The sequence below is a fragment of the Passer montanus genome, unplaced genomic scaffold, assembly GCF_014805655.1.
Source record: "Passer montanus isolate IOZ18808 unplaced genomic scaffold, ASM1480565v1 scaffold45, whole genome shotgun sequence".
In the NCBI taxonomy this organism is placed as follows: Eukaryota; Metazoa; Chordata; class Aves; order Passeriformes; family Passeridae; genus Passer; species Passer montanus.
This window is the reverse complement of record NW_024369373.1, coordinates 3,341,379-3,359,023: the sequence shown is the minus strand read 5'-3', so window position 1 is coordinate 3,359,023 and position 17,645 is coordinate 3,341,379. Positions and strand designations below refer to the sequence as shown.

The 17,645-nt window shown below is 45.0% G+C and overlaps 1 protein-coding gene across 1 annotated transcript in view; it reads right to left on the bottom strand.

Moving 5' to 3' along the window:
- MAF (MAF bZIP transcription factor) overlaps nucleotides 1-17,645 on the bottom strand; it is a 183,864-nt gene that overhangs the window by 82,339 nt on the left and 83,880 nt on the right. The gene's annotated exons all lie outside the window — the stretch shown is intronic.

Below are 17,645 nucleotides of genomic sequence, written 5' to 3'. Positions count from 1 at the left end.
TCATCCAGAATACATCAAGGGCCAAGTGACCTGAGAGGAACTGAGCATGAAGAGACAGGAAATCTCTTAGTGGATTGAGAGAAGCTGGTTGCTGATTGGTGGAATGATTGCCAGTCTTGATGATCAAGTTTGATAATAATTTCTTGTTACTGCCACTATTAGGAAGACACTTGATTAAAAATAAAGTTTAAAACAAAGTGAGCATAGAAGAACTACTCACCCTGCCCAGTTCCAAAGCCCCATTCTGAAATTATTCTGGTCTCCCAGATTTTAAATCCTTCCATCTTCATCTTTCAACCCTTTCAAGGAGACGTTTTAGGCTTCTGTTGCCCAGGTATTTTAAAAAGAAGACTCTCACTGATGAGATTAGGCCTGAGTGTGAGATGGTCCCCTAAATCACTTTTGGCCTTGCATCACTCAGCAAAGCAGACACCAAAATTTCCAAGCAGAAAATGTTCCTGGGGTAATGATTCTGAGCCTGTCTCATTTGAGATGCCAGATCTGCTAAACCTTGTAATCTCTGTTTGAATACTCAGTCACCCAAAATATTAAAAAACATTCAAAACAGCGGTGGATGGAACAGGTAATTACAGCTGTACCACAAACAAAAACATCAGAGGCACATGAAGGAAGAGGGGAAGGACAGAAAATTTCTTTTCATCAGATCAGAAGGAGACAACAGGGTTTTTTGGACCCTCAGAATCTTCCAGTACATTTTTATCCTAAGTGTGGAGATCAGTCATGATACAGAAAGCTATTGGATGGAATTGCTCTGTGCAGGGGCCCATTTCCTGCAGTGCTGATTGACATAACCTGATATTGGCTCTGAGCTGACCACAACCAGCAACAACCAGAGGCACTGAGGACAACGGGGCTGCTCTCATTCACTCCCACAACCACAGTGCTCAGCACTCTTATCTGGCAAAGGCCATCTTCTCACAGATCAAACATTGTCCTGTAGACCTGAAAGTCCAGTTCCAGTCATTTAGCTCAAAGTTTAGAAGGCAATTTCACAATGACCTAGAACGACCCACTTGGGATGACATTTCTGATACTCAAGAAAATAAAGCAGAAAACACACTTTGAGGCCAAATGCACGTAGATTAGCGGGAAATGATGTTTTAAAACATGATAGGACTGGAAACCTGCCTCTAATGTCTTCTCTGATGAATCAGAAGGTTGAGGCCAGCTGACATTACTCAGTGGCCCCTGCAAGGGCAGCCCAAGGGGCCCCAGGCCCTGGTGCTGTCCATGGGGAAGCTGCCCCTGGCTGGATGTGCAGGGGAGCTCCACGGCCCACCCGACTGCCTGCAGAAACACAACAAGTGCCAAGAGCAAATCCCAGGACAAGAACATTTTGTCAGCCAGCAGGAATTGCCCTAACACCATGTTCAGCTTTCTCATGGAAAGTTTGGGGTGTACCTTTGGAGGACATTCCAGTCATTTCCTAAAACACCCAAAGGTGGGTGGTTTAGGAATCTCCTCCTGGTTTCTATATTTAACTGGTGGTGCAAGTGTTGCCCAAATCCCAGTGCTGGGGAAGAGGGAACAGTGTAGGTGGGGAGAGCCATTCCTTGGAGATCTGGATTCCTTACAGCTGGCGCTTTCCAGTGAGCCTGGGGCTTTTTGGGGTGCACAGCACATGTGAGGGAGAATGATTTCATCTTGGATCTCCAGCCCTCCGTGGGTGTGCCCACCTCTGCAGGGCCATGGGGCTGCTCCAGAGTGATCCTTGGGTTTGTCCAAGTGATCACCAGATTTTGCCAGGGTATCAGGTGACATAACAGAGAATCTTGGCTCTCTGCTCCTTTTCCAGTCTGCTTTTTACTAATTATATAACACAAACCTATAAGCAGCATTTTCTTCCCCCTGGCTCCTCTGCCAAAGGGTTTTGGGGGCTCCCATTTTCTTGCAGATTGTAACTCCACATTTCCTCTCACTTTTCTTCAATGTGAAATTACTTTTGAGAACAGGAAGCCAACACACTCCATGTGTCTTCTCTCTGTGGTATCTAAAGCTCCTTATTGCTCTTGATCTTGACAACTGGTCCAAACCCCCAGTTCTTTACACGAGCCTGCTCCAGGCACAGCAGAGCTCCTGTCCTGGCAGAGGCAGTGCTGGGAGCCCGGGGTGCTGCCCACCAGCCACTTCCATCCAGGGACACTCTGCTCCTTCCCAAGCCTGGTGCTCTGGGCTCAGCCCTGCCTCAGGAACCTGCACAACTCGCCTGGCTGCCAGAGGAGCAGCTTGAGACAAACTTTTTACCTCGTGGCATTGCTGCTTTTGATTGGGGTTGGTTTTGTAAGCTAGCTTTGCTGCTGACTAATGGCCCCGGGCAATTGGCAGGGGAAATGAGACCTCATTGAATGGCAAGGTACGGTGAACCAAAATGACAAGATTATACTAGCAGTTCATTAAAGCAGATGGGAGAGATTAGAATGCTTGTTACTATGATAAAGCAAAATTGCATGTGTATGAAACATGCCTAGACAGAAGTTTTGAAAAAATTTACATCACAAAACGTTACCTTTTTAATTGAAAAAAAGAAAAAAATTCTGTGCTGGTAGACATGATTTTGCCAAACGAGAGGATTTTGGTATGAAATACACCTGGAAAATATGATGAATTATAAAAGGTACTTCTCTTTCATTTATGCTTCTTCTCCAGGAAAAAAAAACAACAAAACAAAAGCCCCAGATGGGACAAGCAACGTGGTTCTGCTCTGCCCTATTTTTTATAACCTATGTCTTATTTCAAAGACAAGCAGAATAAGAAAAGCTCCACCGTAAGTGGACTGAAACATGAAGAAAAATTCTTTATAATATTCTGAAATATCCCATTGCTTTCACTTACAGGAAAAATGTGTCAAACATGGCAAACACAACCATTTCCCAATAGACAGATATCCAGTGACCACTTCTTGGGTCTGAAATCCCAGCCAAAAGGTTCTGACCTTTCCTTGTTATGATACAATGCTGGCTCAATTTTTCTGGAGTTTAAGGGGCTTTAAAAATTGGCTCAAATCTGTATCTGATCTTTGTCTTGTGAACTGTCCTTCTTGTAGCATGAGGTAAACTGTAAGGCACAACCATGCTTTGGGGAAGTTTGAACAGAGACTTGATTTCAGATCTGAACTTTGTCATTCAGGCCTATCTCTTCCCTTTCTTCTCTCTCTTTGTGCTAGCAACATGCTCTGACTTTGTAGATCAATGCAGAAGGCTGTAAATGATGCATGAAATGAAAAATCCCTGTCCAGCCAGCGCACAGAGAGAATACAGACAGTGCTATACTGTCATTGCTGTGGTATTTGCTGCAATATTCACAGCTAGAAAAGACCTCTAAGTCCCAGAACAATGCTGGACTATTTTAAAGTCTCAAGCTCTTTTTAGAGAGAGGGGAAAGAGGAAAGGAAAAATTAACTCCCCCTTACACTCACCTTCTTTCTTCCTTTGTTTCAGAGTTTTCACAAGAGCAAACTCTGCCCTGCCATATGAATCTTTCATTATTCCTCAGCCCCCAAAAAATTCCTTCCTGTTCTCAAATGGGGGTGGCAGCAGATGAGGAAAAAGATGAAAATAAAGAGATTATATCAAATAAACAAACGTTCTAATTGAGCCAGCTCAGAATGAATCATCAGCTGTGCTGCACTGAGGCTGGGGCTCGTTCCTCTCCAGCAAAACCCTGAGCCCAGGCAGGGGCCATGGACCACCAGCCAAACAGCCCCACCAGCCAGTCCCAGCCCTTGCCCTGAGCACCATTGTTACAGCTGGACTCTGTGATCTCAAAAGGTCTTTTCCAGCCTCAATGGTTCTGGTTCTGTGAAGGAGGATGACCATGCTCAGAGGTGCTTGAGCTCTCCCCGAGCGTGCTGAGCCCATTCCTTGCACCTCTAATGTCCTGTGCTGGCACTGGGGATGATGAGTGCTTGGCAGCACTATTCTTCATATGGAACATTAAGCTGAGGTCTTGCACACTCCTGAACATTAAATATCCCATGATAGTCATGAAGAAGAGCTACGGGTTTTATTAACCTCAGTGTCCTGGACACATTGCACTAGGAAAGTCATCATTAACCTACCTTAAGAATACAGGCAGGGGCCCTCTTTGCAAACTAATGCTCCAAGAGCTACAGCCCTATGAAATACCTTTAATAATTTAAAGCAACTACCAAATGTTGCTATAAAGGATATAACCTCACCTCGACAAAGAAAATCTGTAAAGATTTTGACACAGTAAAGTGCTCAGCAGTCCAAACCTTGATTCTTTTGCTAGTCAATGCTCAGCCATTGCATCCAAATACTGATTCGTACCTTCTCTCCACCCCCTGCCAAAACCTTGTTCATCTGGGCTTTCAGCTGTTTTTAAGATCTACCTTTCATTGCTAACTGGGGTAAAAACCATTAACAACACTTCAGCACATGTTGAGAACTCTTCTGAGAAGGCTTAGGACCAAATCAGATGATCCCCCACACGATAAATAAATATAATTCTTTTAAAAGGTCACACAAAGGTTTGTTTGGTTTTGGGGTTTTTTTTTATAAAAAGAGCAAAGAGGAATTAGGTTTACTTGCTTGTGCAATATTAAATACAACTTGATTTAATCCAGCAACAAATAATACTTGAGTGATAACAGATTTCACTTGACAAATGTTAGAGTCATGGTTACATTGGTTGATGTATTTCTAATTTGTGCCTCTAACACCCAATACCAATTTGCTGTCAGTGCACAGGGGAAATACAATTACAGGAGGAAGTGGAAGGAGGGAGAAAAAAAAGAGGCTGGTGCAGTACCAGGACTCTGATACCTCTGCTCATTATTGTTTTCTCTGTGAACCAGCTCCTGCAAAGAAAAGTTTCAAAGAACAGCCACTTATCTAAGTGCTGCCTGAGCTGTGGTCAGGAGGCACCTGCAGCACAGAGTGCTGGCCCCCATCACTCCCTCCACCAACCTCTGCAGGTGTGCAGCCTCCAATTTCCCTACTCCTTCTCTCTCCATTGAAATAAAATGTATTAAAAGTTGGTTTTGGCACTGAAGTCTTCAACTGTGACTGAACAGGTAAGGCAGCAGAGCTGGTGAGGAAGGAGGCTCCTTTGCAGACGTTGCCACTGAAGCACATCACACTTCCAAGGGCCATATTTTGTTTTTTCTTGCCCTGCAGCAGACAGGGAGGGTCTAACATTCAGAGGTCAAACACAGTTGTACCAGCTGGTCAGGGAGGCACCTCTTATCCCTGTGCTTCAACTGCAGCCCCAGCTCAGGAATATCAGGGCTTCAACTTCAGATCCCATTGGCATCAGCAGGAGCCAGAGACCAAGAGTTGGTTTCAGTCACTTGGTTTCAGTCAGCCTTAAAATTTGCACTTCCAGGGGCACACCAAAGCAAAATTGGCCTTTTCCACTTTTGCAAAGTGAAATGGGGAGATCTGTAGGTTTACCAAGATCAGGAAATCTTTCCACTCTCCTGCATTAATTTACTGTTGCCCAGAGTGGAAAGGGGGATCTCTGATCTCTTACAGCAGCAAAGTATCCTCTGAACTCAGGGGTGCAAGAGGGAGACCCAGCATGGCAGGTGAGCTCTGGACCCTTGGACAGGTCATTTCACTCCCTCACCAGCACAGCCAGGTGAAGCAGTGAGGGGATGAGCAAAAACCTGAGAGCAAAGGCAATTGCATCTCTGGGTAGGAATGCAGGCAGCAGGAAGAGAGCACAACCTGCAAAGCCCATTTTCCTCCCCTGTCTCTCCCCACACCAGCTGAAGGTTTCCTGCAGCACCCAGCGGGGCTGGGGAGGAGGGAGGGTCCCTTGCAGGCACCGGGGGAAGGTGATTCCATCCCAGCATGCAGGCAGGGACAACATCCCTCTGTGATAAAGCTCCAGCGTTTCGGGCTGGAAGCGCAAGCACTTTGAAATGGTAAATCACAGAGTGCCTCTGTTCAATCCTTACCCCACAGAGAATTATTGTAAAGTGTCGGCTGCATTTACATTCATTTTTTTTGTGGACAGAGTCACAAAGGAAAGAGAATGACAATAAAAGCAGAGATACATCATAGGGGAAAAGCAATCCCAGCCTCAACCACTATATGCAAATGCAGAGCAAAGCTTGCTAACTTCACTTGGGTTTTGCTTGCTGCTGCTGGAACACTTCAGTTCCATTCATGAACAGAGATCTAAAACCTGGCAGGATTATTAGACAATAAGACTCCTTCCTGTGTCTCCTTTAATTTGCCTTGATAGATATGCAAAGCAGGGAGGGGGAAACCTGACCAGGTCTCTGTTACTGACAGAAGACAATCTCCAGACCATAACCTGCCTGCCTTTCTTTTAGGCTGCCTGGAGAAAATCACTTGTGCTGGGTTTGGAGGTGGGAGGAGGGACGCTGTGTGGGGGAGATGGATGGAACTCGGGAGTACCTGGAGGTCTCCTCACAGCCTGCCAGCCTGTTGTCCTGTTGCAGCTGATGCAGAGGAGAAGTTAACAAATGACAGTGCTTTTTAATTAGTGCATGGGGAATTCTCACCATGCAATAGACATGTCAATGTAACTCTAAGGTATTAAAGAAAAGAAAAAAGGGAAAAGTAACAGCACCAGCCCCAGCCCTCCCAAGACACAGCTTCAACTCCAGGCAATGTAAACAGCAGGAGAAGTTTTTCAACTGATTTTTTGTTTCTGGGGCTGTTGTTCACATCTGGTGAAGCTGTCCCTGGGCTACTGCCATATGTAAGGACACAAGGTTTTATGACTTATTGTCTGTAAGATTTATGGAGATGATCTATGATCAGCAATTTTTCATATTCTTATATCCCAAGCAAACACAGGGAGGGCCATTCCCTGCAGAATGGGAAACTGACACTGCCTCAGCACAGCGAGGCCACCAGCACAGATACCGAGCTCAGGGACTGTGGTAGCAGCAGGGATGGGCCAAGGCATACAGGGAAATTCATGGTTTCCATTCCCTTCCCAAGACAAACAAGGAGCAAGAAGAGAGGCAGGAAATTAAAGAATTAAGATGAGCTACTCCAGCTCTTTTGTGATACATTAATGAAACTGTATTATCTGTATTTATTAAGTTAAATTCCAGAGCATCCACAGCATTTCTCCAGGAAACACATAAGCTTTGGTGCTAACAAAAAGCCCAATAACCCCAGGTGGCCTCTCCACATTTCCAGGGGAATCCCTGCAGGTTGGGGGGAGCAGAACTCCCCAGCCCATGGCTCTGGAGAGAGCCCTGCCCGAGCCTTTGTGCATTTTCAAGGAAGGAAATTCCTTATCACAACGTTTGGCTGATAAGCTGCCGCGGCTTTCAGTGTCACAAACCTTCACCTTTCACTTACATCGGGACCACCAGGAATAAGGAGATTTAGTGAAAACAACAAACAAGAGGAAGTGAAAAATCTGCCAAGAGTTTTGGCCGGGTTGCAGCCGTGGATGTTGTCTTTGACAGGTGTTAATGAAGGACAAGACCTTGTCACCATTAGCAGGACATCACAGGAAGGAAATAATCCTGATCATGCTCAGCACCTCTGTGCTCAACTTCACCCCTCCCAGAGGTATTTTCCTCCACACACACTTTGCCTTTGCAATTGGCAACATTTTCCAGGGGGAAAACAGTTCAACTTCCATCTGCTGTCCCAACCACCAGTGTCAGCTCATACCACCCAACTCCTTGGGACAGGAAGAGGATATCTTACAAGCACAAGCAATAATAATAACAATAACAATAATAATAATAATAATAATAATAATAATAATAATAATAATAATAATATCATCTCCACAGAAGAAGGTACAGAACTGGTAAAGTGCTGAAAGCAACTTTATTCCACCCATCTTTAACAGAACATTGAAATAAATTGCCCAGTTGAGCTGTAACTTCACAGTGTTATTCACAGACCCTTCTATTCTAAAAGCCACTGAATCCACCACTGAATTGCACCTGATGATAGCCCACCCTTTGACTTAGACACCTGAACAACTATTTTAAAAGATCACGTTGCATAGACTTCTGTTGTGTACAAACAAATCAGTTCAATTGAGAGGTATAATCAATTCTTTGCTATCCAAACAGATTCGCTCCTTTTCCTAGAAAAGTAAAATAAATGCAGATGACATTATTAAAAATAATTTTAAAAGGAGGAGACATGTAGAGATACCAAAAGAAAGTATTAGTCCAGTAGTGTGCCTGCAGATTTGGAAAACAGTCTAGCACTGTGTGATCATTTTGACAGAGGCACTTGAAAGAAATCAATAAAATTGATCAGCCAGCTGCACCATCTATAGATGTGGATCAGAGTTCTGGGATGGCTGGCAGTGTTATTTTTACATAAAAGTATGTGAAAAATAAAAATGGCACAAAGGGACACAGAGTGCCCTTGGGAAGCTGGGGTGGGAGGGAGCCTGGGATGAGCAGCAGGATGTGCCAGCCACGGGAGCATGGCACTGCAGCAAGAAATGGGCAGTGAAATGGACACTGCTCCTGCCAGGGAGCTTGGTGTGAAAGGCTGTGTCAGGCCCTGGCAGTAAAAATCCTGAGAAGTGTTAAATTTGGCGGATTAAGAGGAAACTCAAGGTCTGGGTGCTTTAACAAAGGTAGGAATTGACACTGTAACTCTCAGAGGAGGCTCTTTCAGAAAATTCTCAACCTAGCCTTTGTTGAAACCAGAGTATTTAGCTGATATAAACTGATGCACTGCCTTTGAGAGGAGCTAAGCCAGCCTGTACCCATTGAGGGTCTTACACACCTTTTTTTAGCATTATATTTTATCTCTAATGAATCAAGGCAGAGATTGTCCCACCTTTCCCATTGAAAATTCTCACTTCTGGACCTTGTGAAATGATGCAGTTTCTGGATGACTTCTCAATTTGTCTTTAGTCACACAGCTCAAAAAGCAATATTTTAGTAATTAATATTGCTGGTCACCCACATTGCCTCAACTCTGTTTCCTTTTGGGTCTGGAAATCAGAGATATTTGAATGAAAACAGAGAAACTCAGAAGTACCAATTCAGTCACCTACTACTCAGGACAGTCACAAATAGTCTCTCCATTATGTTTTCTTCCTCTGTATCATCACAAAGCACTGCAATAACTCCTCTGTTCATGTGCATCTGTTTTCCCCTCTCCAGAGCCTGCATCGTGCACTTCATGGGCTCCCTGCTCTTTATCAGCACTGAGGACTCCACATTTGCCATCTACAACAGCAACATTTAATGCAGCAATGCCCCATTCTAATGCTATGAAAGATTGTATCTGAACAGAAAATGCACATTGGAAGCACAGCTCACTTCATTCACTCGGGGTAACTGCCTACTACAATTATCAGGAAATGAAAAATATCACTTCACAGCCTTCTCTTTTCACGTGTTGAAAAAACATATAAAGATCAGCACAAACACTACAGGGTCATTCATGCACGAGGCAATGGTTTGCTCTGTTTCCACGATATATCACTAAACAGACAAAAGTCTGGGGCTTTACAAATGTAGGAGAGAATTTCTAATAATCACACATTGTGCATACATGTCCGCACACCCTTTCAAAGCAAACAGAGTGAACATAAAATCTATAACAGTAATAGACTATCCTCACTTTATGGCAGAGTTCTGGAAAGTTTGAAGCAGATACTGTCACCAAGCTGCTGTTTAAAAATGTGAAATGCAGAAAAATAAGAAAAGTCTTTATCTTTGCTGTGGATTCTTTAGGAATGAAAAAATTATAATTGTGGGAGTCAATGCATTTACAAGTGCTCACAGGGTACTAGACAGTGAACATACAGTCACCCACAAAGTGGGAGCACAGATACTAAAAGAGGAGTGTAAAACAAAATTATAAGAGAGGAGCATAAATAACACACAATGTAATAACCGAGGACTCAATTCTAGGGAGTCTATATATAATCCTCATTTCCCTCCCTCCCTCTTACAATGGTTTTAACATTGCTTTGACTTCAGCCTTCCTGGATAGACATTTAAACAGGAGAGGCTTCAGGTTTATTAAGTAGAAGTATTGAAATTGGCAAAATATCTGATTTGGTTCACGTTACATGCTTTATAATATTGTTAAGCTTAATTAGGATGCTGCAGCACTCGAATAAATGAAGACATAGTTATTATTTTATAGGCTGCTACCCATTAAAACTAATGCTTCCTCTGCTAAAAGGTGCAGACAGCAAAATCCACAATGCTCAGCCTTTCTACCAGAGATATTGTGTGAAACAGCTGGACACCAGACTTACAGCCACCAAATTCCTGGAAAGATCTCCATTTTACACAGGGAATGAGAAAAACACACCAAGCCACTAAGCGAGGTCAGGCTTGAATTTACACTGTTGTAAATTAAAATAACACTGAGGTGAAGGGAATGCATCAGCACAAAGCTGGTGCAGGATCCAGCTCAGACCATGTCAGTCACACCACTGGAGTGACACCCACATGGGCTGTGCCTGGAGATCCCTTGTCAAAGCCATAACACCATTTTACAAAGCTGGTCACAGTACAAAGCAGTTTAGTTGTCTTCATCCTCTTACAGCAAAAGAAGCAGCCAAAAATTGGTTTTACCCAGCAGTGTCTTGGCAGAGAGCACAAAGGAGCCTGGCCACCAGAGCAGCTCTGGAGACCTGCCCTGCCACACACAACACCTGCTCTGGGAGCACCAGCCCTGCCTTACAGCCATGCCAGGTCTGCTGCAGCTGCTGCACTGTGTCACACCACACTGGGAACCAACAAAGCCTTTTTACCCAGGAACTGCTGGGAAGCCACCGTCCTCTGATTTGTATTTGGGACCTTTCTCTAAAAGAGTCTTGTAGTGCAGGTTTCATGTGTCAGAACATTGGTTTTGTGTTCCAGCACCCTCCTGCCTTGGAGATGTGATTCCTGAGGCCATCTGTCCTTCCTGGGCCAGCTGAGCTGGGAAGCTCCAGGAGAGCCCACAATGTCCTGTGCTGAGCATACCCTGGGCCTCCCCACAGTGATGGAATGGGAACTTTGAGTTCATACATTAAAATCCAGAAATATTGCTGTCCTGTTTGCCACTGGGGAGTTACAAAGTTCTCCCAGTCCTTCAAGCTGATGACACAAAGATATTGAGGATATTGTGTGCCAAGGCTCAGCTGTCACCCAAACTTCAGAAACCCCCAATCCCTCAAAATCAGGTATATATAGGGACAGCACCCATCAGCCTGAAGGCACCTCCCTAAAGTGATCTGACGGAGAAGAGGCAGCACCTGCACCCAACCACCCTCTCCACTCATAGCTGTTCTCTACCTTAAAAAAACACTTTCTGAATTGATGCAAAATGCCATCAGTTTATGCTGGACTTTAGCTGAACACAGTAAACCCCACTCCAATCCAAGTGACTTAAATTTTCTTTATTCACTGTTCTTTTCCGGCCTGCTACAGGAAAAATGTGGCCTTGCCGCAATTGACTTAAATTTAAAACCATTGACATATTATCTAACTCAATAAAAATCTTGCTAAAAAAAGGTGCATTGTACTCATTCTCCTTACACATGGTAGGGAGGAAAATGGGTATGGATTTCTTCTATGGCTTTTAGTTAATTTGCTATCAATGCCCAGCTGCTTTAGAGTAAATACAGGAACAGGGTGTCATATGGGTATCCTGAAGTAAAAGAAGAGAGGTTTCCTATTTCTTTGTTAGCCAGCAAAGATGGTATGCATGTTATCCAAAGATAATACAGGGGAAGAAATCAATTCTCTGTGTTGTTACACATCCTTGCGTGCAATGTAAACTTGGGGGAAAAGCAAAAAAAAAAAAAAAAGGTCCTATTCTATTATGCTGAGGTCGTATGAAATCATTAGTGCAGGCTGATATGAACATTAGGAAAAAATAAATAAATAATGCTTCTCCGTGTGAGGAAAAGTGCATCAGCTAGAAGTTTTGGTGGGTGCAGGGGACAAGGAGCTCTCTCTGTTCAGCCTTAGGACGGATGGGATATGTGGGGATGAAGCACTTGTTGTTCGCGGTAGATCTCGGACAAACTTTGGGGTTCGAGCGTTAAATCCGAGCCGGGCTGGAGCGGGCGAGCGCTGCGCCGGCGCTCCCCGGTAACGCCGAGGCGAGGAGCGCATCCCTGCCGCCGCAGCCCGGCATCCGCCGGCCGCCTCGCCAAGGAAATTCGGATTATCATATAATGAGTCAACACAAATATCATTATCGCGGCCGCGGTACCTGCTGGCAGCGGCAGCAGCGATCCGGGCCGGCGGAATTGATGGAGCGGAGCTCGCTCGGCTCCGCCGCCCGCGGGGGTCCCGCGCTGCCGGGCCCTTGGCAGGAGCATCCTCTCTGAAGAGAGACTCCCTTCCTGACGCAACGAGATTAAACAATTTGCTTTTAATTAGTACCGCAGTCATTTCCAAGCTAAGCGGTGGAAAGAATAGGAAGCAGGCTGTCTCTTTAAAGTTTAAGTGGATTCAGCGCACACGGCGAATTGAGAGCCTGCTGTTGGAAAAGTTCAGCTTTCTGTCACCCGTACTGTGCTCTCTGCTAATTTTTACAAGAGTTCAAGTTGTATGCACCACTTAGCAGAGACATTGCAGGGGGTACAATGAGAATAGAAAGCGTGACCCCTTGCTGCCTCTGTTTATAGTGCCTAAATTATATCCAGACAATGCTCCGGGTCCCCTCCCTGGCTCTGCCAGGGCCCCCTGTGCAAAGCCGTGTGCTGCTCCCCTCTGCTGCCGCCCAGGAAAAGAGGCCATTGGCATTTGTGAGCACCCAGCCGGGAATTCCCTGCAAAGAGCTCTGGAGTTAGGAGGGGAAGAAAGATTTCTGGTGGAGAAATGTGAATGCAGTGGAAGAATGTGAAGAGTCAAGAACCCTGAAGGAAATTAGGGGTTCCAAAATTGGATGCCTCAGTTTCAACATCCTTTTTGTCCTAGAGCATCCCAGCACAGAACAGCAGCCAGGGCACTCCCAGCTCCCGACCCCACACTGCAGAATCCTGGTGTGCACTGGCAGGAGAGAAGGAGGGAGGGAAGGAGGAGATGCAGCTTCATCTGCAAACCAGCTAACACATATGAATAATTGAATACAAAATAAAAACCCCTTCCTAGCCAGGAGATGTACTTTTGACCACCGTTTTCCACTCCAAAGAGCCTCCCTCCTGATGAACAGCTACCCTTCAGTCTCTAAAGAGACAACATGATTACACTGCTCCTTTGTCCATGTCTCTGCAATATTAGCGTTGCTTCTTTCCAAACATGCTCCAGCAAGAACCCTCTAAACAGAGTGGAAGGAACCACTCCAAAAACAACAGTCCATCCAAAATCCTGCCCTGCCTGTCCCACTGCCAGCCTCTGTCCTTCCCCCAGGCAAAAAAGCATTTATACACACAGGAGCCACGGGCTCTCTGTGAGGTTCACATCAGCCTGCCAGAGCCAGGGCTTGTGTGGCCCAAGCATCATGCAAAGAAAATGGGATTTTACTGCACATTTCTCAACAATGACGAGGGTGGGGGGGAGACCCCGTGGCCAGGACTGGTGCTGTCTGGATGATTAGTATCTGGCATTCCTCTACCTTCAGCCACAGCTGGTTTAGATTTGAGCTACTGGTTCATTTAGATTTATGCCGTTGGTTCAATAAACAAACACAGTACATAGTCCATCATGCTAACTGTATAATAAAGCTGCTTACCTACTTCCAAACAAGTAGCTTTTATTCATCTGTTCCTCTTTCATTTCCCTCTTTCCCTCTTTTCTCCCTCATATCAAACCCAAGGAGAGCATTTGCTTTCTTTCCAAAACCAGACACTATCAAAGATCCAGTAATGTCTGAAGTCTCTCCAACAGCCCTTCAAACTGCACATTGCTGGAGAATACTTGCAGAAGTTGTCTGAGAAGTTACTGTAAATACTTCACCTTCCCAAAGGAAGCCAGGTTATATTCCTACCCCAGGGCTCCCTGAGGAAAAGCCCCAGATTCCTCCCCCAGCTGCTCGGCTTTTGTGAAGGGCCATCCAAGCTGGAGTTCATGGGGGTTTTCAGGATCACTGGGGCACAACAAGAGGCCACTTTCTTCCCATTCTCACTTGTTGGAAGGAATAACCACGAGGCTGGGAAACAGTTAACCTGCACACAAACCTTGATTTCAAGACTTGCTGTTGTCTGCCAGCACCATCCACAGAGTCTCTGCTTTCATCCAGAACGAAAAACACCCTGGGATTTTTGCAAAATCCTTTTAAGTTGTTCTAATGGTAGCAGCTCTGGATCTGGTGAACTGCTTTGTTATCAATGCCGTGCAAATTGTTCATCTATTTCTCTCCTACCCTGTTTGCCTCCACTCACTCGCCTCTCTAATAAATTGGTCTGACCGCAAAGGGTGCTTTATGACTCTTGTTTAAAACAGCTTCCTAATGATGCTTGACAACATCTCCTGCCTTTGAAAGAGCCTGGCTATGCTAGGCTCTAATCCCACAAAAGGAGGGATTCTTGTTAACCTGTGCCTCAGTCCTTTCTGTTGAGTCACCACCTTTAATGAAGCACTGAAGAGGAACCAAAATGCAGCTGGGAAATTATGGCTTTACATGATCATCTCTTGCTACAAGAGAATTATTGCCCAAGCCTTAATCCCGTGACTCAGCCCTCTCCTTGGACCCTCTTTAATTGTCAGAACCTGAGGAAATCCGGGCCGAGGTAAATAACACTTCAGCAGCAACAGAATAGATTCACTTTAGGCAATGAATTTTTAATGAGCTGAGACTGCAGAGGGAACAGGGCCGAGATCTGTGCTGCTTATCTGATGGGGAAGGTCAGGGTCTGAACGGAGGGAGGGCATGGATGAGAGAACAGATCTGACAGGGCTCTTCAGCTGAGATTTCAGCTTGTCACAGCCTGGCATACCTTAACATATTAGGACCTTCTCTTCAAAGGAGCAACTAGCACATGCCCATGCTAACAGAAATGGCACAGTATTCTCCCCCAGTAAAGGCAACCCAAGGGTTGTACTCTTGCTTCCTTTAAAAAAAAAAAAAAAAAAAGCGTACAGAGTAAAAATAAAAAGAAACCAAACCAAGAAAGATCCAGATGCAGATGGGTCATGATTTTCACAGAAAATCAGGTAACTCTACAGATAACCTGCAAACAGAAACATGCGTAAGAGTCCCAGCAGTCCACTGGCATAATCTCATGTATTGATTAGGTCACAGGCCCTGCTGAAGTCTTCACCAACATAACCATCAACATGACCACCATAAGAAACTGGTTCAATACATCTCAGCCATGGGAACCTCTGTTTGCTGGGCTTTTGGACTTCACACAACTCCCATCCAGCTCGGGTCTATCTCTACCCACCAACAGCTGTGACATTGCAAGAGCAGCACCTACCCCTGCTGCTGGGACTCACTGATCCCAGGAATGGATTTAACACCCCTGTAACTCGGAGCTCGGAGTCCTGGCAGCTGCTCTCTCAGCCTATCTCATCACAGGGGTTCTGGGTTGCCCATCTGGGCTCAGCCCACCCAGCATGGCTTCACCCCTGTCCCTGGCAACCCACACACCCCTGGCAAGCACTGTTGTGTGCTCACAGAGCCAAATGCTGCACTTCTGCCCAAGACTCTCTGCCCATGAGGACATGGAGAAGGGGACATGGTGGTCAGGGTAAAGTCAATGTCCCTGGAGTCCACCTCCAAGTACACCTGAAGCTTGGGCAAGGATAGTAACAGCAAACCTTTGAGCAAGAGATGTTACTGCTAAGCAATCTTGAGTCAGATCAGCACTTCTGACATTTTCTCAAAGTAATGAATGTTTATAAAGAGCATTTTTCTTGAACCCCTAAATTTTTTTTAGGGTTTGTTAGAAAAAAACCCCACCAGGATATTTCTACCCTCACATTCAGTCTTTTTCACTTGCTAGAATTTCTGTTTCTGATGAAAAAAGTAAATGTACAAACTCTTCTCTGGGGAAAGACTTCTTGTGTGTGTTTGTGTGTGGAAAAAAATAAATAAAAATTGAGCAGAAAGTACCTGAGCAGTCAAAGCCTGCATGAGAAATTACTGAAGTAAAACTGCTAGGGGGAGACTGATCACACTGTCATGCTCAGGAGGAAGGAAAAACTGACAGTCATTCCAAAGCAGCCCCCCCAACTTGTCATCTCCCTGATGTTTTGACCTGTATAAAGTGGGAAAGGGCCTGCTCTCACTCTGGGCTGCTTGCCCTCAGGTGTGTCCACCACGTCATGGCCCTGTGACATGTGAACCAGGACACTTAAAGGACGTACCAGCAGGAGACAGGATAATTTATGGGGAGCCAGGTCAATGCAAATTTATTGTGAGTAATGGACAATGGAAGGGGGGGAAAAAGCTCCCATAGGAACAAAGGCAAAAGGGTGCCGGCTCTCTGCTCTCACAGACATCCACTGTGCTAATAAAAACCTTGGTGGACAAGGAAAAGCAAATACCAGTTCTGGCAAGCAGATTTACCGCAGTGGTGGAACAGGTCAGTGCAGAGGGAAGTGGTTTGATCAGAAAGTCGATGAAATTCTGATGATAATTATGCTCAGCAAGAGGCAAAATAATCTTTTCATTTGCTGGAAGGTTTCAGTCATGCACTTTGACCTTCATCCTGGTGTTTCATTAATAGTTTATATTAACAATTAATGGTTACTTTCATTGGTGTTGTGTGCAACTCGCATTAGAGTTAATTTTCAAGTTGGATATAATAATACATAAGTCTCATGGGCTACTCCTATCATGTGACAGCACATTTATTTCAGCCAGGAGACAGGAGATGGAAATCAGGGCAAACACCAGTCTCGGGTGTTTATTACTTGTGTCCAGTCATCCCACAGAGAAGTGAGATGTTGCAGCAGCTTTCCCTGTAAGGCCCTGATGGAAAACTGCCCAGAACAACTGAAGTCCCTTGATCGTAAAGATAATTTGCCTTTGGGATGACTTTCAATGCATGGTTGGTCTGGTTTACTGAAGAATCATAAAAAAGCCTCTCAGCTTCTCTGTGGCAGTTACTTGCAGAGGCCCCACAGCTATGCTAATTTTGGCTTTGACAACACTTGTGGGAATTATTCTAAAGAAATGCTCGACCTAAGAGTCACAGCTCAGGTTTAGGGTTATAGTCACAGTGCCACTGCTAAGGGAAAGACCATAAAGAAATATTACATTCAGGGAACACCAAGAACCTCAGCACAGGGCTCTTGCTGAGGCAGTCACACAGACATTTGAGTAGGGTTGGTTTTAATCACCTGATTGCTCTGTGTAGTTTGGTTTGGTGTAGGTTGGGGTGCTGGCTCTGAAGGAGATGTTTTCCTTGAGAAACCTGGTCCAGTGGAAGGTGTCCCTGCCCGTGGCAGGGGGTTGGAACTGGATGATCTTTAAGGTCCTTTCCAACCCAAACCAGCCTATAATTCCATTTAGAGTTGTTGCCTCCTGCACATCCACCACCTGCTCTGCAAGAGGGACTGGAGGACAGGCTGGGCTGAAGGCTGCAAAGTCCAGTTGAATTTAGGCCTAAAACTTCCAGATATCCCCTTGATATATATATCTGTAAGTGAGGTACACATCCTGTTATGGTTCTAAGGATAGGTTTAATGTTGTTCTTCTCATTCGCCTATAAATTTATACCACTGAAATATTGTGATTGTACTATTTTTAAACTTGACACAAGGAGAGAATTTGGTCCATAAT